The sequence below is a fragment of the Armigeres subalbatus genome, chromosome 1, assembly GCF_024139115.2.
Source record: "Armigeres subalbatus isolate Guangzhou_Male chromosome 1, GZ_Asu_2, whole genome shotgun sequence".
NCBI lineage: Eukaryota > Metazoa > Arthropoda > Insecta > Diptera > Culicidae > Armigeres > Armigeres subalbatus.
Genome location: NC_085139.1, coordinates 297,182,274 through 297,208,113, shown reverse-complemented (window position 1 = coordinate 297,208,113; position 25,840 = coordinate 297,182,274). Strand labels below are relative to the sequence as shown.

General features: G+C 39.9%; 1 protein-coding gene and 2 long non-coding RNA genes across 3 annotated transcripts in view; 2 read left to right on the top strand and 1 right to left on the bottom strand.

Moving 5' to 3' along the window:
- Positions 1 to 24,183, top strand: part of LOC134207778 (ubiquitin carboxyl-terminal hydrolase 30 homolog) — a 173,571-nt gene extending 149,388 nt beyond the window's left edge. The window contains exon 4 of the mRNA XM_062683677.1: positions 23,341 to 24,183. The gene's annotated coding sequence lies outside the window, so the exon portion shown is untranslated. The remainder of the gene's footprint in view (positions 1 to 23,340) is intronic.
- Positions 11,445 to 12,427, bottom strand: LOC134216190 (uncharacterized). The gene is made up of 2 exons (XR_009980544.1): positions 11,930 to 12,427; positions 11,445 to 11,854 (listed from the first exon to the last, which is right to left on the bottom strand). It is a non-coding gene; the product is annotated as an uncharacterized LOC134216190 (long non-coding RNA).
- LOC134216183 (uncharacterized) lies at positions 14,317 to 15,592 on the top strand. The gene is made up of 3 exons (XR_009980539.1): positions 14,317 to 14,948; positions 15,022 to 15,146; positions 15,209 to 15,592. It is a non-coding gene; the product is annotated as an uncharacterized LOC134216183 (long non-coding RNA).
- Positions 24,184 to 25,840: the final 1,657 nt, after the last annotated feature.

The window sequence follows — 25,840 nt, the reverse complement described above, 5'->3', positions numbered from 1 at the left end:
GGTCTCCCAGTGTTCTTCCGGAAGATCCGGAACATCCGGTAAAGTGGTCAATTTTTAAATTACGTCCCAGCAAGCTGCGAGTTTTTCTAAAACGTCTGTGGTAGCATTGTAAGAGCAAAATCAATGCAAGCACCACTCATTGGCCAGTGGATAATCCAGTGAAGTGGTCATATTTAATGGTTTTATAATGCATCACAGAAAACTGCGATTTTTCCTATACCGTTTGTACAGGCAAACCTCAATGAGTCGATAATGAAGACTCGTTTAAATATCGAGACGTGGAATAGAGAATCATTGAAAATCTGTTTGAAGGGACCATCACAGTAGCCCAGAATATTTTTTTCAATATGGCATATTTTGCCTCCATGAGTCGATATCGAGTCATAGAACATCAACACATAGAGGTTTGACTGTAATAGTAATGCCAGAGTTAAATCAATGCGAGCATCTCCCATTGACGTCTGGTGGCCACCTAGTAATCCTCCGGGAGCTTTAGAATATCCGGAGAAGTGGTAAATTTCTGTAATTCAACTTGTTGTAAAAATGTCAGAGCTAATTCAATATAACAACCAGTCGTTCTCCTCGGATGGTCCTCTAGAAGTTCTGGAACATTCGGTGAAATGGTCCATTTTTTTAAATTCGTCTTAGTAATCCTCCCTCGTAAGTTAGATGTAGCAATATGAAAGCAAAATTTCACTGAGTGGTCCTCAGGAATAGACCTGTGCGCCGCCACCATCAAAATGAATTGTATGAAAATTTACCACGTCCAAATATTTCTTACAACGCCAATGGCTATTGTAGGCAGTAGGATTATGAATTTCGAACTTTTTTCCAAAAGAGCATTAACAGTAAAGTCAAGTTCAGTTTTCCAGTTTCGTCCATGTTCATATGACATTTTTCCACTTCTAATGATGCAGAATATAATCTCATTTCCGATATAGTTTATAAATCGGAATCACCCAAAATTATTTCAAACAATTTTGTAAAAATTTCTTCAGATTCAAATCAGGAATATCTTCGAGAATTTCTTAAGAACGTTGTTAAAAAATCCTTCAGGAATTTCGTTATGAATTCTTTTAGGAACTCCTTCAGATATTCGCATAAAAATTCTATCGTAAAATCTTTCTGGAAGGGGAATTTCCCGGAGCTATTCCTGGATTTTTCTTGAGAATACCTTGAGAAATTTTTGGGGGAATTTCGAAACGAATCCATAAAGGGATATCTAGAACAATTCCTGAAAGAACTTCTAAAAAATTTCCAAACGGTTTTCTGGCGGAATGCGAAATTTCAGGAAAAATATCGGAGATAGGTGGGCTTAAAAGAATTCCATGTGTATTTAGAAACGAATTCAGAGGAAATTTCTGTATAGTTCTCAAAGTAATTTATTTTGAGGGATTTCTGGAGTAGGTCCTAGTGGAATTTTCGGAAACATTTGGAAGAATTCCTGGAGAAACTTCCGGTACACTTCCTAAAAAACTCCCGGAGGTATTCATGGAGGAACTATTTGAGTAGTTCAGGAACTTCTTGAGGAATTTTCCGAAGGAATTCGGAAGGACTTCTGGAGGAATTCCTAGAGGAACTTCTTGAGGAATTCCTAGAGGAACTTCTTGAGGAATTCCTAGAGGAACTTCTTGAGGAATTCCTGGAGAAACTTTCGGAAGCAGTCCTGGAAGGTGAAGGATCTTCCGGAAAAATTCCTGGAAAGAATTTCTGGAGGAACTTCCGAAGGAATTCCTGGAGGAACTTCCGAAGGAATTCCTGGAGGAACTTCCGAAGGAATTCCTGGAGGAACTTCCGAAGGAATTCCTGGAGGAACTTCCGAAGGAATTCCTGGAGGAACTTCCGAAGGAATTCCTGGAGGAACTTCCGAAGGAATTCCTGGAGGAACTTCCGAAGGAATTCCTGGAGGAACTTCCGAAGGAATTCCTGGAGGAACTTCCGAAGGAATTCCTGGAGGAACTTCCGAAGGAATTCCTGGAGCAACTTCCGAAGGAATTCCTGGAGGAACTTCCGAAGGAATTCCTGGAGGAACTTCCGAAGGAATTCCTGGAGGAACTTCCGAAGGAATTCCTGGAGGAACTTCCGAAGGAATTCCTGGAGCAACTTCCGAAGGAATTCCTGGAGCAACTTCCGAAGGAATTCCTGGAGGAACTTCCGAAGGAATTCCTGGAGGAACTTCCGAAGGAATTCCTGGAGGAACTTCCGAAGGAATTCCTGGAGGAACTTCCGAAGGAATTCCTGGAAGGTCTTCCGAAGGAATTCCTAGAAAGTCTTCCGCAAGAATTCCTAGAAGGATTTCCTACAATTTTACCACAATCGGCTTAGAAAAAGTCGCAGCTTTTTAGGACGAGATTAAAGAATTGGCCACTTCACCGGATGTCCCGGATCTTCCGGAGGAACAATACGAGGCCACTTGGGATCAATTAGTGATGCCTGCATTGATTTTTCTCTGCCAATGCTCCCTCAAACCGTTTAGAAAAAGTCGCAGCTTCCTGGAGCGAATTTTAAAAATTGACCACTTCATCGGATGTTCCGGAATTTGCGGAGGACCACTGGGAGGCCATCTGGGGTCAATGAGTGATGCTTGCATTGATTTTGCTCTGATAATTCTGCCACAATCGGCTTTGAAAAAGTCGCAGCTTTCTGTGACGAATTTCAAAATTTAACCACTTTACCGGATGTTCCGAAATTCCCGGAGGACCACTGGGAGGACGCCAAGGGTCAAGCAAGCGTCAATCAGCATTGATTTTTCTGTCATATTGCGATTACGAAAGATGATGAACATTTGGCATGTCGCTAGAATGAATAGATGTATTAAGCGGTGACTTCACACGTGGTTCAGAATCCGGATAATCCGCGGTCTACCTGGTGACCAGGGCACTCCAAAGAGCTAAATTGTCCTCTTTCGCAATGCACTTATCGCCGTGATAAATTTTGTAGAAGGTTCCACCATTCTAAATGTAAAGGATCCGACGATAAATCTTCACGAATATGTTAGTTCCGGAGTGATGCTAAACTTTTCGGAGTGTTGCAATATTCAAAGCAGGTGTTGCAATACTTATTTTTGCGCTTCCATACTTTTGGCGGGTAGTGTATATATAATTGTTTTCTAATGTATTCTACAAATTTTTTTACTATTTTTTTACTCACATTTAGATAGTGCTTTCGTAGAACGCCTTCCTGCTCGTCCTAAGGGTCAGCTCTCTTCGTCCGGAGGTGCTCCTCGATGTCGTTCGCCAGTTTCCTCAGATGACACACGTTTTTCTCTTCCATGTTTTCCTGCATCGCAGCGCCGGCCGCCAAGGCAAAAATGTGGTCCATTAATTTATGATGTGCCATGGCCTCTTCACTCGACACTGACGATCGATTTATCAAAAAATCATGCATTGTAGCACAAGGTATATGGGACGTTTCTGGTCGTTTTGGATTCCATTGTGGCTTATCACTGTTCACTTTGACTTGTCCACTTATGTGCTTGCTTATAGTTCTCACACTTGTTGTAAATCGGCAATGGATTTAGCCATTTTCACTCTTTTCACACTTTTCACGCTTGTATAACTTGTACAGCGTTATGGCCAACAACAGGCAAGCTATTGTTAAAAAAATAGCTAATTTATAACTGTTCTCATAGTGGAACTCTTCGTGCAGTTCCAACTTATTTAAAATGTTCACTTGTGGGTCACCCGAATTCTGTACTACTTTGGAATTCGGTTTGTCCATTTCACTATTTTATCAAGCGCGCATTTCACTATTTCATCGCGCGTCCATTTCACTAGTTTTAATCACTTAGTTCAATTCACTTTTCCATTCCTCCTGGCAGGATCGCCATGTAATATGTAAAGCCATTCCTTCAGGGCAAATAGCCATCTTATCACAAGCCTCAACATCTTCCTTGAAGCTTGCGCTTAAAACTGACCTATAATCACCACTTTCAATTACCCCATTCCAAGCAGGTTGTGAGTCAGAACATGATCCCAAGCTAGATAATGCAGTTTTCCTCAGAGTCTCTTTGAAAGATACCTTTTCTAAAAATTTTACACCTTGCACATCAGGATCCCATGTTCCAAATCGCCTAATGCATGAACCTGTGCCTATTAAAGCCTGCATTACATTTCTCTTTTTCCTCGTGCCTTCTAGACTCAAGCCACACTTTTCTTCATGCAATTTGAAAGCATCTTCAAGGAAGTAAACTTCACTAACTATCGATGCATAATCTCCTAGTAGTTTAGCCATTCCCATTACCTTAACTCTTTCATTGTAATTCTTTGACACATATTCATGATAAAATTTTGCAATGGCTGATATGGTGTGTGATCCTTTGAATCCATATTGGTTTAGGGCAATCTTCAGAATAGCATGTCTACGGCTTTTCCCTTGATCAATAAGCTCTTTCACCACCACCAACGACAACTTGATGAATGCACAACAGTAATGCTGTAGCTACAATCATCTTAACGGTAAACATTCTGTTAGAATCTTGCTTATTATATTTTGGGCTGTCTCTGTGTTGAGAAACTTATCGAACGAGAATAGTTTGTAATTACCTATATTTTTTATTCAAAATCGATGGTTGACAGGGTGGTCGTCAGTTACTGCTTGGTGAATGCGGCCGATGGGGCCGATGGTACCGTTGACACGTGGATGACGATGAAGGCTGTTGATTGCGGCCGACGAAGGCAACAACCGATGGCAACTGTTGATGGCGTCTGGCAAATGCGGCTTGAGAGTGGCTGGCCAGTACCTCCGGCGATGGTAACAGCGGACCAAGTGCGGCTCACGTATGCCGCGGACAAGGGTGGCTGGCGATAGTGACCTTCGAGTGTATTTTCTCTGCTGCCAAAACATTTTCAGCAACTTTACTTTCACTGTCATTTGCGATACTATGTTCGCGATTGTTGCTACGTCCGCAATTCTGTGTTCTGCGATCTGTTTCTGCATTCAATCACTTGTAGCGGAAGGGAACTTTGTGATATTCGATCAAATCTTCACTTTGTTAACAATCTAGAAACTCATAAAGAGGATTTATTATTCTTCCCTTACTTTTCATTACACTTAAGGCCACTCCATATGAAAACAATCTGATTCTTTACTTTAAATTTTTCAGAACCTTTACACAATATCTCGACTTCGATTTTTCTTCGTGGAAAACTTATTTCCTTTACGGCACTTCACAATTTTCACTGAGAAAATTTTCACTGAAGAAAATTATGAGGCTTTGCACACTGCTGCATCACTAATATGTTCGACTAGAACTCTTAAACAATTCAATTGGCACTAGGTTCACTTAGTCCGGTTCCCATTTAGGATACTCGTCATCCTTTTGGAATTTACATCACAATTAAGACACACTGAGCGTTGACTCTAGTTTTCACGATGGTTGTCGATAATCTGTTTTTTATTAATTTCCTGTCCTGTACTTCGTTGTTTTTAGTTTCTGCCCGTGGCCGAAACTATGATTTTTGTTTTAATATTGTTGGTGTTTATAGAACTTGTTGGGTTGCGAGGTGTTAGGTTGCGGCTGTTGTGAGTTGCTGCTATATGCATTCAGGGACTTGAATGATTTTTTCTTTAATACCAAAATAGCTAGTATGGGGCTGTGGTCCAGAATACGTTTCTGGGTTCTGATTGAGCAACACCGGTTGATGTGCTTCTTCTGAACCATTCGGTTTTGAATTTCTGATAATAGAGCCAAATGGATCAGGAATATTATCAAGATGAATGGCCACTGTAATAATGTCAAGTATCTCGTGACCGCTTAGAGATTTTGACTGAAGATTTGACTTCGGCCTTATGTTTGCCTCTTTCATTTCGTGATATTAAGCGATTCTGTGTTTTATCACCCTTCCACTAGCAGAATAGGGTTGATGATGAAGTCTTTGTCATCGCCATTTGCACACATCAGAGTGCAGGCTTCTCCTTTCATGTTATTTTTAATAGCCCTAGTATAAGGGTTACTGAGGGAATATTCCCCATCTTGATTCTTCACTTTGAAGACGCTTGGATAATCCTGTATTATCCGGAATTGTTTCCACTGAGTTAGGGGGCTGTCGATAACCACTTTATTTTCTATTAATTGATCATGGTCACATTAGTTCGTAACAGTACTGATTCTAGGTTCATATTTAGTTCGGAGAATGTATTGTACCGTACCGCTATCCTTCGATAGGATTTGAATCCAGAGTCCCAGTACGTTTCTTCGGATCAGCATCATCCCCAGTCAGCGAGATCACTTTGCCGAACGCACTTAGGAACTCAACGATCTTCTATTCGGAAACACATTTTCCGGCAAATCGTGCACTTTCGCTTCCACCCTTCCATCTTCCATGGTTATTCGGAGCTTGTGCTTCTTCCCGGTAATATCCACATCATGCTCGGCGAACATGCAATCACAGAAAAACAAAACCACGGCAGCAGCAGCCACGCCAACTAGACGACAGTCAGCACATGCTTTTACTTTTTTCTCTCCCCACAATTAATGTTTTCGTACAATAATTTATAACGTATAACCTTTTTTTGGTGGGAGATAATCATTTCATCCTTGCTCATTTTAGAGTTTACACAAATAATGCAAAACTTAACTTAAAACTTGAACAAATGACCCTCTTTGTTAAGTTATACCAAATGTTCGAATTTGTGCTTCAGTGCTTTGTAGTTTTCCTCCATGGATTCCATCTTTTTTTTTCGTTTTCAATGGTCACCTTTTTATTCCTTCTTTATATTCCTTTAACTTCACCTCGAACTGGTTTTTGATGTCAGGTGTAAGCTTTTCATCAAGGGTTTTTGTTTCCTCTTCGTCTAGTAGTTTCACTTGGTCTGCGTAAGTGTTCGAGCTTTGATCTTCTATTATTTTTCTGGCTTCCCAGAATTAAACGTTTTTGATTTTTCATCCACTTTGGTTTTATTATTTCCTTTTCTCTTTTTAAGGCGGGCATCCATTAAAGAATGCCCCATGCTCGTTTCCACAATTTACACACTTTTCACGATTTTCGCATTCTTCGTGATTGTTGTTTCCACATTTCCCGCACTTTTTCTCACTAGAACAGTTTCTCCCAATGTGGCCAAATGTGTAATCTCGTTTCAACAGGTCTTTATGCCTTTGATTTTCTATACGCAGTGAGTCTACTTTCTCCAGGTCTGGTTTGTCTATGATTGTGGTTGCTTTGAAATCCACTCCTATGGTTGAGATAACTATGACTTCATGATTATGTATGGTTTTTTCGTCCTCGTACTTTGCTCCGTTTTGTTTATGGCGAAAGAACAATAGGGGTACTTCACTAGAAGCGTACCTGTCACCTTTCGAGTTTTTATGTTGTAATTTGAACTCAGAAATGCGGGTTGAATTGCATTTCTTATTACCAGGGTATGGCAATCGATGAGCTTGGTGTCCATGATGTCTCGTTGATATTGTTCTACAATGGTAAATTCTTTATTTGTGACAAATGAGAGTTCTTTACTGACAATGGCTACATTGAAGGGTGTCATTATAGTTTTGTTTTCTTTAGGGATTGTTTCAAACTTAATGTATTATTAAAATGATTTTTGATTTTTCGTGATGAGTTTCAACATTATTGAATTCATAAATTTGATCTGAGTGGCTAATAGTAATATTCTGTTCTTTTATTCTATCAATGGCGAATTTGGTTTCCGTATTTGATAATACAGTCGACTCTCCACATCTCGATATTGAAGGGACCATCGAGATAGGGAGAGATCGAGACATAGAATAAAGATGTGATGATGAGTACTAGATTGAAAACATTAATTAAATATTTGAAGTGTCAATTCTTTGAAATATGATTTGACAACAATTTCCTTTTCTTGGCCTTGCCTTGCCTAATACAAATTGTTTTTCCACACGGATCACGGATCTGCCGTTTCTAGTATTCCCGCAATTTTTCCGTTGTTCAATTTAATATAAACGAAATCGATCGACATTAGATCACAATGTATAAGCGACGTGTTTAGTTTAGGCAAAGCTACCAAAGCCACACTTTTGGTGTGTATTTCATTCATGTACAATAGGCAATGCATATTATTAGGAAAGAATCAGAATCAGAAACAAACGATTATTAATAAATGCTTATTCCTCTCGATGGTTGCGTTGCGTTGGGTTGTAGCGGAGTATTTCGTAGATTGCATACTGATAGTTGTCATGTAAATTCTTTACCTTTCTTACCCCAATTGCTTATGGATTTCCATTTGGGATTCAATGGAAATCCAATTGGGGGTCCAAAATGATAAAACATGAAAGCTATCATTGCCGGCCACGCCCATCTTCTCCGTTACTAGGAAAGGGAAGGAAATGATGATATGACATCTACTTAACGAGAGGCCAGCAACTCACCGACGCCCTCATAGATGTCAAGGAATTGGATGGTGGGTAGGGTATGTGGTTTAGGAGTATCATTATAAGCAAATGATAGAAAATTTGTGGAAATACGTTGGGAGTGACTTTGCTAAGAAATTTATGTCACTCCATTATCCTTGCCGATGATTTTCCTCGGATGGGGCGAAGGTATTAGCCTTGCCCTGGCTAATAGCCTAGGTTTAAGCGCCTTTGCTCGCTCTCTGAAATGAAAAAAGAGCAAAAAGAAATTAAATTCCCCTCCCCCTGATATGATAATGATTTTGACCAACAAATGAATTCTAAGTGGATGAATAAATGATCAAACGGCTGCAAACAAGCCTCTATTGTCGTAGCAGAAGCAAACCCGCCTCAATACGACAGGCAGAAACACATGTTTGTGATTCAAACGCGATCGACTGTTGTTCAATTTCGATACACATAAGGTACACCGGGGCAAGTTGAAATGCGGGGTAAGTTGAAACGGAAGCTGTAATTTGGATCGGAAATTACCCAATGCCCTGATTATTTTTTACAACAAACTACTCCCCTGAACGCACCTTCTGACTGCCATTCCCGGAAGATTGCAGCTACAAAAACGCAATCCCTGCATATGTTTATTTTTCGCCCTTTGCAAAATTTTAACCAAATTTTTGACGTACCAATAAAACAGGTCTCAAAATGATGTTTGGGAGAGTGCTTTCCTCAAATTTTCACGGTAGGTAATCATTCAATGTTGAACAAACATAATGATTATGAAAAATCGATGGGAGGTCCGTTTTAATTTTTGTATTTCGGTCGTTTAAAATTGCTCCGCGGAGTAAGATCTACCACACTGTGCTCTAGTTCTTACTATTCTTGTTAATACTTATGAGTTATGGTCGGAAGAGTATGGAACGACTATAATTTGCTTTTAGATGACCCATTTTTGCTCCTTTTGGATGGAGTCAATGGAGTAAATTGTAAAAACGTAACTCAACCTTAGGCTGGTTTTCGAAGCCGACGACATGAATCTCCAAGCTCCAGAGCGCTGATTAATTAGGAAAGAAGCGGATACGAATTTGGTGGATCTGCTGAACCCTCTGACTGATTAGAGCTCTGTGTAAAGGTGAGATTCGGAAATGCCAAACGCAATGAAATCAGATCTCTATACAAAAACGAATTCGGAACTCATAAGAAGAAGCAAAAATATGTTTGAACTTCAGTACCGATGCATGGTCAAAATCAGTATTATCCCACTTATTGTTGAGCCGAAACTGATTGAGGGGCGCGCCTTTGAGAGTTGGTATAAGCCATTTTTCGAAGGGTATAAATAGCGGTACCTTAATCTAAAGAGGCCTTACATTAAGCTTGAGAAATATATGAATAAAAAATGACTACTTCATTTCTTCTCAATAGAAATGGAGCAGAAAGACATGCACTAAACAAATGACACGGGTATACTACAAAAGTTCAATGAAATGGACGCAGTGGTTCATCCCGAACAAAAAAAAATTCACATGTTTTTCGTATTTTTTATGTGTAAATGTGGAACACTTCAAAAGTAGAAGCCTTCATGTTCCCTTGTCAATGACAAACGTTTCATTTGCATTGGATGTCTATAGTCTAGTCTAGAGTACGGATTTCGATGTCCCACGGTATATATTGATATGAGACAATTGAATGGACCATATTTAAGTTTATTTTTTGAATAAAAGAATATCAATATTTGGAATGTGACTTTTATGCAAGTAAATATCAAGATGAGGCGACACAATTGGGGATTTGGTTTTAAAATTTTTAGAACAAAGCCTACTATGTTATCAGTTTTTCTTAAACAGGAGACAATTTCAGGCTAGTTTCTAGAAAGAAAATCAAAATCCTCAAAAAATTACATGGGACTCTTATGCGAATTTAGTCACCTTTACAACCTCGTGCATCTTGAGTCTCACTGAGTACATATATTGTTATTTTATTACGGAGAAAATAGCTTATCTCTGTATGTAGCGCAGTGTTTCAACTTGCCCCGATACGCGGGGCAAGTTGAAACGATGCACATAAAAAAGTAATTCCAATATACAAAATATTCATAAAAAAGTTTGGTGAGGTTGCTTATTTTTTATATATAATCTTTGGCCCGAACTAGCAAACACCGCAAACGGATTCAAAATTTATTAAAAAGCTATTTTTTTATAGCACTTCAAAGTTCAACTTTGAAAAAACCGTTTCAACTTGCCCCGGTGTACCTTAGTTGGGTAGAGAGAAAAGATGTGAAATATTGCTAAAGTAGGATTCGATGGATACGGGGAATTGACTCATATGCCACCGTTATTAGCTGGTTATGGGACAGCTTTCTCGCAAGGGCAGCTGTTGTATAATTGGTAATACGCACCCTTTTAATGACAAAAAGATCAACAGAAACTATATCATTTCGAGGGCAGAATTTAGTTAAACAGACGGTGAATACTCCACCCGATTGCAAATCAACATACACATATTTCGACCTCAACAATAAGAGAACCTTCTCAGTGCTTCATTCTTGGCTCAAGCATAAGTACGAGTCACTAAATAAGATCCAATCGTTGAGGTCGGAAAATGTATCAATAAAGCCACAATTAAGCGAGAAAACTAAATGGAACAACTTTGGCCCACTCCGTAACAAACAGTGGAATAAATGGTTATTGCTTCTTTGTACTTATATTTTAAGGTTTTCCACTAACCTGTTGATATACCGCCGAGCGCTTCATAAAATTTTGTTCCTAACCTACTTACCTAGGCTCCAAAGCACAACTGAAACTATTTAAAGTTGCAAATTGTTTTCTTGGAAGAAGACCGTCTGCTACCGGGTTACCTTCCATTCGAAATCACCGAGTCCCCGTGAAATTCCGTCTTCATCGTAGCTGGTGTAAGCGTAACTAGACGTTGGACCGTTTCTCTGTTGCCGCTACAAGGTTGAAATTTCACTTTAAATATTTCTATTTTTCAATTGGGTTATCTGCGAGAAGCGAATAAAAAAAAATTGACGGTAAAAAATGTCCGTCCACTTCATACCGCGACCTACTTCGATCCCAAATGCTTATTCCTCTCGATGGTAACCGATAATATTGAATTCGATACTAAGTTTTTTTTTAATATTCTATTTATTTACATGTTTATTATTTCAGTTTTTATTATATAAATTCTGCGTTACAACGTTCGTTCAAGAACCTTTCAACCGCATAGAATTTTCGGAAAATTTCCGGAGGTACATTATCTGTAGCCGCTAGTGCGTTATGAATAGATTGCAGATGAAACTGCATGGACTGCATTTGAATCAATATCGCAATAGGCTTGAAAAGATACCTTTAAATCCAGGTCAAACATTTTTGTATCAGAAGCATGATCTTGGGATCCTGATTCTGGGAATATGTCTGGTTCATCATTGAAAGCGAATCCACCCTTCCGGAAGCAGTTCGATATTGTTGATGGTTTGAGGTCCATTTCCCAGGCTCGTCCGTTTATTGCATCCAGTACTGTAATTTCTGAATAATCCTAAAATTGTTGAATGCCAAGGTAATTAGATTATTTTTAAATAATCACGAAATGATTTTGATTATTGATCATTACCTTGGTTTGTTCCATTTCGTGCAGTCGTCGTTTTACAAGAGAATATCGATAATGGTACTTGAGTGTTTTGATGATGCCGAGATCCAACGGTTGGAGCACTGATGTAGCGTTCGGCGTAAAAAAAACATTAGTGTGATGCATTTGAGTTTCTGCTGTACAGCTTTTGGATGAGCCGTACAGTTATCTACGAACATCAACACCCGACGATCTTCTCGTTCGAATTTTTCATCCAATCAACCACTTTTCGAAAATAACGGAAGTCATCCAGGCTTTCGTATTGCTTTCATACAATACAGGAAATGATTTCACGTTCTTGAAACAACGCGGATACGTCTACGCTGGCGCTTTCTCCACAGAGTTTCTTGAATGAAAGCTTTTGGCACAGAGAAACAGACGTCACACTCAACACATGTTCCATCGTTCAGCTTTTTAACGGTGGATTCAATTTTTTTGTAGGTGGTCGATCGGCCACCGATGGCGCTTCCATCGGTTTTGTTTGTGTTTGACGTTTGCTCACTAACGCCATCTGGTTGCCGCTTGACCACACACAGGGTATTTAGCATTGGGCGATAATGTTTTCATGACGATGATTGTGATTGCATTTTGTTCAAAGTGAGACGTCTGTTTATCTGTGCTTTTGGCGTTTTACGAATTTGGTCAGCCACCCAGAAGATTGAAATGCTGAACGAATTCTCTTGCTTTCTCCTGGATAATGGTTCTCGCTCATGGCAGGTTATTTGCACGTACTTGCTGGACGAAAATTTCCATCGACTTTTCCAACCGTGAATCCGCGACTGATTTAAGCTTTTTCGTCATCGGATCGTTCCTCCTTTTCCTATCCAGCCATTTGCTCTTTTTTTCACGATCGTAGAAACGGTGATCTGTGGAAGCCGGAACGTCGCGGCAATTTCCGGCTTCATGCTTCTCGATAACTTGTAGGCGTTTGTGGGAGCGTACCTTGGATTTAGCGACTCCAAGCGTTACTTGATTGCTGTTTGCTATTCTGGCAACACGCTAGCCTTACGCTGCCACATAATCGCGGTTATCATCGCAGCAGCCTGGCACAGCCTGGCCTTTCACTTCGTGTGCGTCGTCCGGTTAGGTCGTAAATCGGGGCGATTCTTCCGCAGTCGAAAACAGATTCACCACAAATGGCGATCCTGCCAGACATTTTCCATTTTTGAAAAGGAGAAGGTAAATTTCCTGGCATTGTTTTCGGTGTGGAAGAATCGCCCCTTGATTGAACATTATCTTATCTGGAAGTTTTTTTTTACGTGGAACATTTTATGTGAAAAGTGTATCGGTGAGTATTGTGCTTCAGTGAACTCATTTTGCTAGTACAGTGGGTTAGTCGTTATTTTGCAGACGTTCGATTCTATTTAATCGCTACGCAAATATCCCAGGGGAAACCCCAAAAAGCTTGATAATGCTGGTTGTTTTGCATAAAAGCAAATGGCGCATTGACGGATGTCCAAATGATGTTGTTTTGCAGTTATGCAAATGTCATGGTGGCCTAAACAAGAATTTACAGTGCTGGTTGTTTTGCTTTAAAGCAAATGTCGCATTGACAGATGCCCGAAGGTTGTCGTTCTGCAGACGTGCGATTCTCTCGAATCGCTGCGCAAATGTAATCGGCAAAATAATAAAAAAAAAAAAACAATGCTGGTTGTTTTGCATAGAAGCAAATGACTTATTGGGGGATGCCTGAATGTTGTTTTGCAGTTTTGCAAATGTCATGGTGGTTTAACCAGAAACTCGCATTGCTGTTTGTTTTGCTCCAAAGCAAATGACGCATTGACGGATGCCCGAGTGTTGTTGTTTGCAGATGTGCAATTTCTCTGGAATCGCTGTCTGAATGTCATAGCGGCAAAAATAAAAAGACTGCTGATTGTTTTGCATACGAGCAAATGACGCATTGACGGATGCCCGAATGTTGTTGTTTTGCAGTGCTGTAAATGTCATGGTGGCCTAACCAAGAACTCGCAGTGCTGGTTGTTTTCTCCAAAGCAAATGGCAGATGCTCGAGTGTTGTTTTTCTGCAGACGTGCGATTCTCTGCAAAATCAAAAACAAAACATAGCTGATTGTTTTGCTTTAAAGCGAATGAGACTTTAACGATATTGTTTGGCAGACGTGCGTCAGTGGTGGTTGTTTTGCTGCAAAGCAAATGGCCGTTCATGGATACCCGAGTGTGTGTAAATGTCAAGGCGGCTAAACAAAAAGTTTGCAGTGCTGGTTGTGTTGTTTCGAAACAAATGACTTTAATCAATGGAACATAAGCACAGAACTGAGCAATCGACTTAGAAAAGTCGAAGCATGTCTTCTTTCATAAATTGGAGACGGATGCAATTCCAGGTATAAAAATTATATAATACATTGGAGTCTTGGTATTGAAGCGAAATCTGATATTTAAATGCTATACAACACCTATATAACACATATAATTTTGTTCCCAGAATGAACGGAAATTATATTTGAATTTACAATTAAAATAAGTATGTTTATAAGGGCCGATGTCCACGTAGCGGTTTTGTACTTGCGTGCAGGCAGCGTCAACGCAATTGCGGTAGGAAGTACCCAACATCAAATAGAATCATGCACACGCACTTGCGTTAACGCGGCGTCGACAAGCGTTTCATTTGCGGCGAGAGTTACCGCAAAGTCACCGCAATTCCCCACAGGAACGCTGCGTGCACGCGAGTATTTTTTGACATTTCTCTATTCTTTTTCTTTCCAACAAGATTTCTAATGGGAAAATCTGTGATGTGAAAGAATGTGTCAGAGCGAAATCAAAACAAACAAAAATACTTCGCAAATCAGTTCATTTTGGTTTCGCAAATTAATTTGCAAATTGCAACACTTTTCAAATCTAGCTTCTTTAAATAATAGCAATTGTAATAGTTCGGAGCGGTAAGTGTTTCTTTCGTTCCTGTGTTAGTACCAGTCGCGGTCAAAACACCTTTGGAAAGAACTGACAAGCAACCATCCCAGGCTGGTGGATAGAGTCAAAGTCAACGGAAGTATGTGCCGGATAGTGTTGTGATGTGACGTTAATTGTACCAACTTTATCAGAATAAATTGATTTCCGAACAGACGGTGATGTGGCAGTTTTGGGATGAATAACGGACCAGGCAAAATTCAACCAACATTCCGCGGGACACTGTATACACCAAGGAAGGCGATACCAGTTCCGCCATGGGAAGAATTATTAAATATAGGTTTGATACGGAGGTTCCTATATCTTGGCTTTTCTATTGCTGATATATGTTCATGTTTTTAGGAATGTCAACGGAAGGAAATCGTCAAATAATGTGGATTGCAATTGCAAGAAGAAACGAGATCAGATAAAGAGATGGCGAGCTACAGTACTAATGCGTTTCTTCTAGTGTTGTGGGCAACGCTACTGCGATCGGTCCGTGTTGCAGTGAAGTGAAAATTGCAATGATAATAACGACGTTTGGCATTTAGATAGCACTTCTTTGGAAGAACAACGACAAACGTAGCAACACGCCAGCAATCGCTTGTGATGCTTTCGGAGGAAGATTTTGAGCACCTTATTTGTAGGAGTGACTGCAGTATCTGACCAAAATGTTTAATGACTTTTTATTCGTGAGCAAATGATTACCGATAAATGGAACTAATAAAAATCGTACCCCAAATGAAACAGATGCTCAATTCAAGACAAGAACAATTGAAGGCCTGAATCCACTATTATTCAAGATTAATCTATGAAGTAATAAATTTAAGTTGGAAATAAAGAATGAGCAACATTATGAAATTGTAATAATATTCATTTATTATGATTGTAGAAAACATATTGGGATTAAGCAAAGCGAGGCCAAATTTCTGTCTCTCTGTATTGAAAACGTTTTTATTCAAACAATCGAATTGTGCGGCACGATTTCAATTTCAAAGATCTACAATTAATTTCGAAAGTTCAAACTTTTCATTTTAGAAGTAATGGAAGACTTTTAAATCTACAGTGAGTTATTTTTTTCTACTCTATATACTAAAAAGCATTAATTGAACTTTTTATTTTGGAATAATACTGAGTTACCTTCACTAGTCTGTCTTCATATAGGTATGTTAAAGCTCATGAAATGTTTAGAATAGCATTATACCCATTGAATATTGTTCGGGGGCGATGAGCTTCATACAAATCAAAATCTAAATATTTCACGTTTGATGTCTTTATGTGAATGGAGAACTCGATTCATATTGGAAGAGAATGAAAAATGACAGACTGACAACAGCTGGCAGGCGGATGACATTTGGCGTGACAGATAGGTTTGACGTTAGAAGTTTTGCGGCAAATTACCGCTTTTCGTGTGCATTCCCAGCCTGATTGAACGCCGAATAACGCTGCGTCAACGCAGCTTGAAAAACCGCTACGTGGACATCGGCCCTAATACTGCTGTTTTGCGACCATGCGCCGTGAGTCGCAGCCGAAGTCGTTGCATAAATGTTTTGGCCAGGGTTTGCAGAAATCGCCTTCATTAGATAACTAGTAACGAGAAAAGAAAGCCAAAAACTGTTTCGAATTATTAAAAGCCATGATAGCAACTTCATCAAGCTTTTATACAAGTGCAAAAAAAAAACAAAATCCTATAGTTAGCCCCCACCGGAAAGTGATGATATCTCGATCATTTTGCGTTGGGGACCATAGTTGAAATGCATAATCAGGATCAGTTCTCTTTGCATTTGGAGCTTTTTACACGAAATTAATCATGGGGTATAGCCTCCAGAATAAGTTCTTTAACATGATAGCTTGCGAAAAAAGTCTCTCACGGTATACTACATATCGTAAATGTATATAGAGATGATAAGTGAGAGATTTATTCATTCTCTTCTCGCGGCAAAAGATGGAAAATTGTGAAAAGGCAGAATGTTTTTGTCTCAATAGAAATGAAGCACTAACGTACACGCGCAGATCAAATAATCAAATATTTGAGTCTTGATTTGAGTTGTTAAAGATATGTCTTTCTTCTCATCGAATCCACCCGTTGGTATGAAAAACAAAAGAAGAAAAATACCTAACGATATTAGTTTAATGGGGAATTTTAGATTAAATGGGTTGAACAGGTTGAAAACAAGTTAGTGTGGTTGTGTGCTTTGAACTGAAGATGAATTCAATTATGTTTACTTGAGAAACATTTTTGAACTCCTGTGGATTAAGAAAGTCTTAAAAGTAGTAGAAGAGCCTTGTGATACATCCTGACATATGTCCGAATGTTGATGTTGAGACTGTGCATCTCGTCGTTGCGCAAATAGCATGAAGGCTAAAGGAATGGACACACTATCAACTTAATAATATGTGAATCAGTCATATTCGTATGCTTATGATAAGAAAATGGGTCGTATCAATTTGAATCAATTGACATATTCATAAATGCACCAGCTACATTCAGAAATGGATCAAACCTGTAATAATTTTCATATTAGCTAAGTTTATTCTAAACTAGTTTGAAAAAGTAATCTATTTAAAACGTTTATCTCTGTATAATTCGAGAAATACGGAGGTTATACTATTCGAGTATAAACTACCCATAAACGGAGCTGGGTCCAAACAGAAGAAGCGCGATTAGTATAGATTTTATTTTTCAGAGTATATGTTGTGGTGCTGATCAGTGCCTTTCGTGGGCCGCGGGCCAACAGTTATTTGAAATTCTTCACACTCCGTTATATTCAAAACTACCCGACGAACTTCGTTTCGCCTAAAATAATTCCTTCTTTGCTTAGTTCTCGAGTTATGCAGAAATTTCTGTTTCATTCGTGTGGTAGCCCCCCTTTCAAAAGGAGGGAGGGATCTTGAACCATCTTAAGAACCTTCCCCGGCCCCAAAAACCTGCGCATACAAATTTTTCACGCCGATCGGTTCAGTAGTTTTGGAGTCTATAAGGTTCAGACAGACAGAAATTCATTTTTATGTATATAGAAGAAGAAGATAAAGATAATAACGAGGCTTGAATTTCTATGAGATAGTTTGGGTTCGAACATTTTGTGAGTTGCTGGTAGCATAAACAGCAAACGTCACATTTCTAAAATACATAGAATAAAGTCTAGTAGCCTGTGATCAAAAGCACATCGACATAAGGAGAGTGAATCCCGAACAAAAAATAACAAGAATGCACTGAGATAGCGAGAGATCGAGATAAGGAGGGTATCGAGATATGGGAAGGAAAACTATATGAAAACTGAAGGGACCAAAGGAACCATCGACATAGGGGAAAATATCGAGATGTAGAACATCGAGATGTGGAGAGTCGAGAGTATTGCTTTAGGGAGAATTCCTATTCTGGCTAATTGGATTGATTCGAAAATGATTTTCAATAAGATGTTTACTTGTTGGTCGTTTACATGTTTGATTACCTTGTTGATCTTTGTCTGAAAATCGTCGTTAATGCGTATTTGTCTTTGGTTGTTTTCTATCAAGGTATTTGTTTTTGTCCTAGAGTAAACTGACCCGATGTCCCAAATTATGCGGGACAGTCCCGGATTAGGCCTACTTGTCCCGCATTGCCAGGTGTCGCGAAAAACGTCCCGCATTCCTTGATGAACTTGTATAGGTTGGAGAATCTATGGAATCTGTAGGAAATAGGATTTTCAGAAAATCTGTAACAGATCCGATTAACCAAAAGAACTTGGGCAGTCCAGAGGGTGAACTGAACGTGAAAAATGGTTTTAATAACTTTGATGTTCTATACAACATCCGTAAATGTTGAAGAATCTAGGCATTCTAATTGATCCACAAAAGTTGAGCTGATTTGTCAGACTCTGGATAACGTAAGAATTTCGGGAAATTGAGGACTGGTAGTTTGAAATGATGCTGCATTTTTCGACACATGGGCACAACAAATTACGTAACCACCAATCTGCGAAGCAACGCATCATAGTTGAAGCTCCATGAAATCGGTGATTTAATTATTTTGTAAATGTTCATGTCATCTGTGTGAAACAAGCAGAAATTGGCAGATAGCAATATTTCTGACTCCGGCGAACCGATCTTAACTGTAACGAGTGCCGTCGTCAAATCCATATGTCTTAATTTTCCATCTTGCGTCCAAGATACACAAATCGTTGAAACTGATTTTTTACAGCAGGGAAAACGTGACCTCTGCTCAATTATTGCGAACAGCTTTGAACTAGCGCACAAAGAGGTGACTCCACGATAATTCATGATAACTCGTTTGTCGCCTTTCTAGTAGATTAAGGGTTTGTAAGATCTGTGGGTAGCAGGGGCAGCAGGGACTATGTCCAAGGGCTTGACGACCCCTCCCCAGGGTATCTGCGAGTTGTGGTGCCTGCCTAGGATGTGGTGGGGTTTGACAGTGGGCTCTGTTTAACTTCTATAAAAAGCTGCATGTATCCGCAAGTAGGCTCCGCCAAAGCGACCGTGTGCCGCTCAAAGCGCACAAGGCCAAGTCCTGGTGTCAGGTGGGACGCTAAACAGACCTGACACGACGGCCCTCCTACGAGACAGTAGATTTGCGCAGGCCCAATGGGCTGCCCTTAAAATCAACCATTACGAACGACATAGAAGATAATACAACTCGATACAATCGGCAACGACCTAAGCGACGAATAAAGGATCACGATTGGAAGCTTGGAACATGGAACTGCAAGTCGCTAGGCTTCGCAGGTTGCGACAGGATAATCTACGATGAATTACATCCCCGCAACTTCGACGTCGTAGCGCTGCTACGAAATCTGCTCCACCATCGAATTGGGAACCGGCTTCATAGTGCTGGTCAAGATGCGCCAACATGTGATTGGGTGGCAATCAATCAACGCAAGGATGTGCAAGCTGATGATAAAAGGCTGTTTCTTCAACTATAGCATCATCAACGTGCACAGCCCACACGAAAGGAGACCCGACGACGAGAAAGAAGCGTTCTATGCACAGCTGGAGCAGACATACGATGGATGCCCACTGCGGGACGTCAATATCGTCATCGCTGACAAGAACGCTCATCGGGCCGGATAGTCTGCATACCGTATCGAACGACAACGGCCAACGATGCATAAACTTTGCAGCCTCCCGCGGAATGGTAGTCCGAAGCACTTTCTTCCCCCGCAAGAATATCCAAAACCAAATCGACCACGTTCTAATCGACGGTAAATTCTTCTCCGACATCACGAACGTACGCACTCACAGAAGTGCGAATATTGAATCCGACCACTACCTCGTTGCAGTATGCCTGCGCTCAAAATTCTCGACGGTGTACAACACGCGTTGGATTCGTCCGCCGCGGCTAAACATTGGGCGGCTACAAGACGGTAGACTAGCCCAAGACTACGCGCAGCAGCTGGAAGTGGCACTCTCAACGGAAGAGCAACTAGGTGCAGCATCTCTTGAAGATAGCTGGAGAGATATTCGATCCGCCATTGGAGGCACCGCAACCGCTGCACTAGGCACGGTGGCTCCGGATCTGAGAAACGACTGGTATGACGGCGAATGTGAGCAGTTAGTTGTGGAGAAGAACGCAGCATGGGCGAGATTGCTGCAACACCGCACGAGGGCAAACGAGGCACGATACAAACGGGCGCGGAACAGACAAAACTTGATTTTCTGTAGGAAAAAGCGCCAACAGGAAGATCGAGACCGCGAACAGCCGTAGGAACTGTACCGCGCTAATAACGCACGAAAGTTCTATGAGAAGTTGAACCGTTCACGTAAGGACCACGTGCCACAGCCCGATATGTGTAAGGACATAAACGGGAACCTTCTTACAAACGAGCGTGAGGTGATCCAAAGGTGGCGGCAGCACTACGAAGAGCACCTGAATGGCGATGTGACAGATAACGGTGGCGGTATGGTAATGAACCTAGGAGCACGCGCGCAGGACATGCGACTTCCGGCTCAGACTCTTCAAGAAATCCAGAAGGAGATCGGCCGGCCGAAAAACAACAAAGCCCCTGGAGTTGACCAACTACTACCAGGAGAGCGTAGTTCGAGTTTCAGGGGCATTCTCGAGTCCCTTCGAAAAAATTTACACGAGTGGTATGATTTTCACGAAGTCTGTCAAGTTATTTGGTTTCGCCGACGACATTGATATCATGGCACGTAACTTTGAGAGGATCTAGGAAGCCTAAATCAGACTGAAAAGCGAAGCTAAACGGATTGGACTAGTCATCAACACGTCGAAGACGAAGTACATTATAGGAAGAGGCTCAAGAGAGGTAAATGTAAGCCACCCACCACGAGTTTCTATCGGTGGTGACGAAATCGAGGTGGTTGAAGAATTCGTCTAATTGGGACCACTGGTGACGATACCAGCCGAGAAATTCGGAGACGCATCATGGCAGGAAATCGTACTTACTTTGGACTCCGCAAAACGCTCCGATCGAATAGAGTTCGCCGCCGTACCAAACTGACTATCTACAAAACGCTTATTAGACCGGTAGTTCTCTACGGACACGAGACCTGGACGATGCTCGTGGAGGACCAACGCGCACTGGGAGTTTTTGAAAGGAAAGTGCTGCGTACCATCTATTGTGGGGTGCAGATGGCGGACGGTACGTGGAGGAGGCGAATGAACCACGAGTTGCATCAGCTGTTGGGAGAACCATCCATCGTTCACACCCTCCACACGTTTGCGGACCCTCCGCAGACTGCGTGGTTGGTGAAGTGCAACCTTGGACCGAGCTGAATGAAGAAGACTTTTATGTAATGCACAGACCACTCCGGCCTTAGTCTGGTAATAAATAAAAAGAAACCAGCATATGCTAAAACCACTTTTGCTAAAACCAGCATATGCTCGAAAGTAGTCGCATCGATCGATTCGTAATTCGAGCCGTAATCTTTACATCGTTGTAATCGATTTGCGAACGTAAGCGATGCGGTGTAAACGATCGCACGTTTTCGCGATTCTAGGATTGGCTCATATTTTGCATTACACTGGTTATTTTTCGCCAGTTTTAAATAAATTTTCAATTTGTTCAGTATCACTGTTTTTTTAAAATAGATTTCCACATCAACTTTCAGTTCTGAAAAGCTCTCTTTCCCTCTTTTTATAGAAAGTCCTTGAATGATTTCTACGAATCTTCAAGCACTTTCATTTAACTTTTTAACACTTTTCATTGTCACTTAATTTGCTGTGAGCATAATCGGATCCGTACGACTGCGCCAGTTAATAATTTATGGATCGCGGAAACGTTTTTAAAAAAATATATTAAACTAACCGATCCTACTGTTAACACAAGACTGACTTTATTTCTATCATTCAGACCTGCGCTAAGTTCCCTAACGAGGCACGCGGTTGTGTCACATTATGCTGAATCTGCGGTCTGTCGACGAAGGTTCCGGTGCGCTCCCAATCGATAAGTGGACGTTCACCTGGCCGTTGTCGGAATGCAGACCACGCCGTGTTTCAGTTCTACGCCGCGTGGTTCCAGTGTGCTGAAGGATTGGTTTACGCTGAGTTGATGATATCAGAATGCGAATCGTAGCTGAGCTTCGAGTGGATGAAGATTCTCTCGTTAACTTATGTTAACTAACCCCAGTCCTCCTTAAAACCTGTGACATCATTTCTGAACGACCTTTCATCCTAATTCGCAATGGCTAAACAGTGGCTTTGTTGCAGAGTAAGGAATGTTGTCATCCGGGAACAATTGAAAAAAAAAACCTATTCGTACTTAAGGTACACCGGGGCAAGTTGAAATGCGGGGTAAGTTGAAACGGAAGCTTCAATTTATTTAGGAAATGACCGAATGCTCTGATTATTTTTTCCAACAATCTGCTCCCCTAAACACACCTTCTGACTGCTATTCCCGGAAGATTGCAGCTTTCAAAAGCAATCCCTGTCATTGTTTATTTTTCGCCCTCTGCAAAATCCAAACCAACTATTTGACGTGCCACTGAATCAGGTCTCAAAACGAAGTTTGGAAGAGTTTTTTCATCAAATTTTCACGGTAGGTAATCATTCAATGTTGAATAAGCAAAATGATTATGAAAAATCGATGAAAGACCCGTTTTAATTTTTGTATTTTGGTTGTTTGATATTGCTCCGCATGTTCAACTCATCGGGGCAAATAGAAATACTTGGTGCGGGGCAAGTTGAAACAACGATTCGAAACGTCACCCTCGCAATTAAAAGTAATATTTTTTCCGAAACATAAGTTTATAAAAACATGCAAACTTCTTTATTTGAGAGGTTTTCAGCCCTAGGCTGAAAAAGCTCTTAGACACGAAACCTCCTCTTCTTTTAATATCAACAGAAATTACAATTTCCAACATAAACAATATTTCTTAATTCTATTTCAATTTTACAATGTCATAACGCGAAACGAACAAATTTGCGTCGGATTGCCTCGATACGCAGGATAGTTTTTTTTGTGAAATGGTACCCAAACATCAGAAGAGAATTCAGGAAATACTTATATTGTTCGGTTCATTTGCCACATGATGAACAGTTCTTTTCCTCTCTGGAGCCACCAAATGTCACCGATGGACGCGTTAGCGATCTTATGACATCGATTGGGAGCTGAAATAAATCAACATGGATTTTAGTTTCTCAAGCAGGGTCCAAGAAATTGTCCCGTCACGCCCTTTTAAAGCGCTTGATAGTTGAACTACAAAACGAGAAACCTTGACACGTCCCATTATAGTAGATCACACATCTGCTCCCCTAATTGATGCCGGTACGATCTACTTTTTTCGTAAAACCGGTAGCCATTATTGCATGCTTGACAATGTTTTCCACCTTCTATAGACATGGTATGTCCCAATCGCTGATGCCATAGCCGATACCGAGTCGCTTCCAGCTACAGGTGACACAGATCAAACAATGTATGAGATTATTTGATATGAGGTAGAAATAAGTGAGTATTATAATAGCTTGACATCAAACATGAACTGAAATTGATAACGATGCACTGTTGCTTAGGATTTGTAGAACGAATAAGAACGATTCAGTAGAAATTAAAGATTGTTGAAGCATTTTTTATTAGGAAATATACGAAAAGGTTTTTTTACTTTATTGTGTACATAAATAAGATAAGAATGAAAAGAAGTAATCAAAATCGCTTTCCTACATGTAACATAACCGGAAAAAATGTAATGATGTTAAGCTTGAACTATTGATGATTATTGATGATAAATTGAAATTTGACCAACACATTGACAATGTCATCAAGAAAATAGCCAAGAAGTATGGAATCCTCTGTCGACTGAAAAACGAATTAAATATTGCTAGCAAAATACAATTGTACAAATCAATCATCTCTCCTCACTTGGACTTTTGTCCTTCCATTTTGTTTTAGCAAATCAGACACAAATATCGAGATTGCAGCGTTTGCAGAATAAGATTATGCGTTTGATTTTGAGATGTAGCAGATTCACTTCCTCAACTTTTTGTTGGATGCTTTGCAGTGGCTCTCGGTGAAGCAAAGAATTGTGTATTTGACAATGGTGTTCATTTTAAAGTAATTAACGGATTGCTGCCTCGATATTTGTGTGATCGAATTGAAAGAGGAAGTGACATTCATAGATATAACACTAGAAACGCGGAAGATATAAGAACACCGTACTTTTTGCATGGAGCTTCACAAAATTCTTTGTTTTTAAAGGTATCAATTATTTCAATTCGATGCCTACACATATCAAACGATGCAACTACACTATCACAGTTTAAGAGACTTTGTGTTTCACACGTAAAAGCTGCCTTTTAAGCAGCTACTTAGTTGACTTTTATAATTCAATAAATTTTGTATCTTGACGAAGTTTGACCTACGGATTGTTTGTTTGGACAATTGTATTTTTTATTTATTGAGGCACTGATAAACTGTTTTGTTCGCCTCGATGATGATGATGGATTTTATATATATTGACGTAATTGTAATTTGACCTTTTTTTGTGTAGTCTACAAAAGTTTGAGTCTCGCGCGCGCAAAGCAGATATGGATGATTTTTAAAATTTATGTACAGTCTTGCGCATTTTCAACTGTTTGAATGATTCTTCGGATTAGTAATGGGCTATCTGGTAGAGTTTTGTTCCCGTGGTTGATACCGAAACTTTTGATATCGACGGAGCGGTAACACAAGTTTTAGTTTTGTTGACGACTTAGATTATTAATTTTATTGATGCTTACGAGTGATAAACGTTAAGTGGTCTTGTATAAACATGAAACGCGATTCTTGGTGGAACTTTTGAAATCTGTGCGAGAGGTATCACAAGTTTTGCATTTTAGTATAAACTCGAAGTATCACTACCGATGCTTATGAGAATCTGTAGATGAAAACAACAGTTTTTCTTAATTTACCTTTTTTGCTGGATAGTAATGAAAAGTTAAGTAATTCATATCTGTGATGGTAATCAGATCGTTTTTGTTTTTTGCAAATCTGATTAAATTGTTATTATATCATTCAATTAATTATCTTAAAGATAAATCGTCTAGCTCAAACCTTTGTAGGGGTATGTGGCGGGACCATCATCATCATCATCAACTAAACTAGGTTAAATCGAGTTAATCGTAGCTTTGTGGTCATAAAATATAGATGATGTTTAAATGTCCCGTTAATAATAAATGTGTTTAATGAATCAATTTCAATCATTTTTTGTTGGTAACTGATGACAGCCTTAATTGTTATTAAACAAATTATCCGCTGAAGAATATGTGAGTTGGAACCTTTAGGGTCTGTCTCATTTGGAGAATTAAACTGGAATTAAACTTAAAAGTGACATTTCAATAATTATCGAATAACCATGCTCGCAGAGCAAGATTACTTTTGACAGATATCGAATCATTTTTCATCGATGTCTTATTGGAATTGCTGGGTAGCACCAGCCATTCTTATGACCGGGTGATTTTCTAATTTTCAAACTGTCACTTTTAAGTTTAATTCTCCAAATGAGACAGACCCTTAGTCTCATTCATTTAATTAGCTTACCTCTAAACAGCAAAAATAAACAATC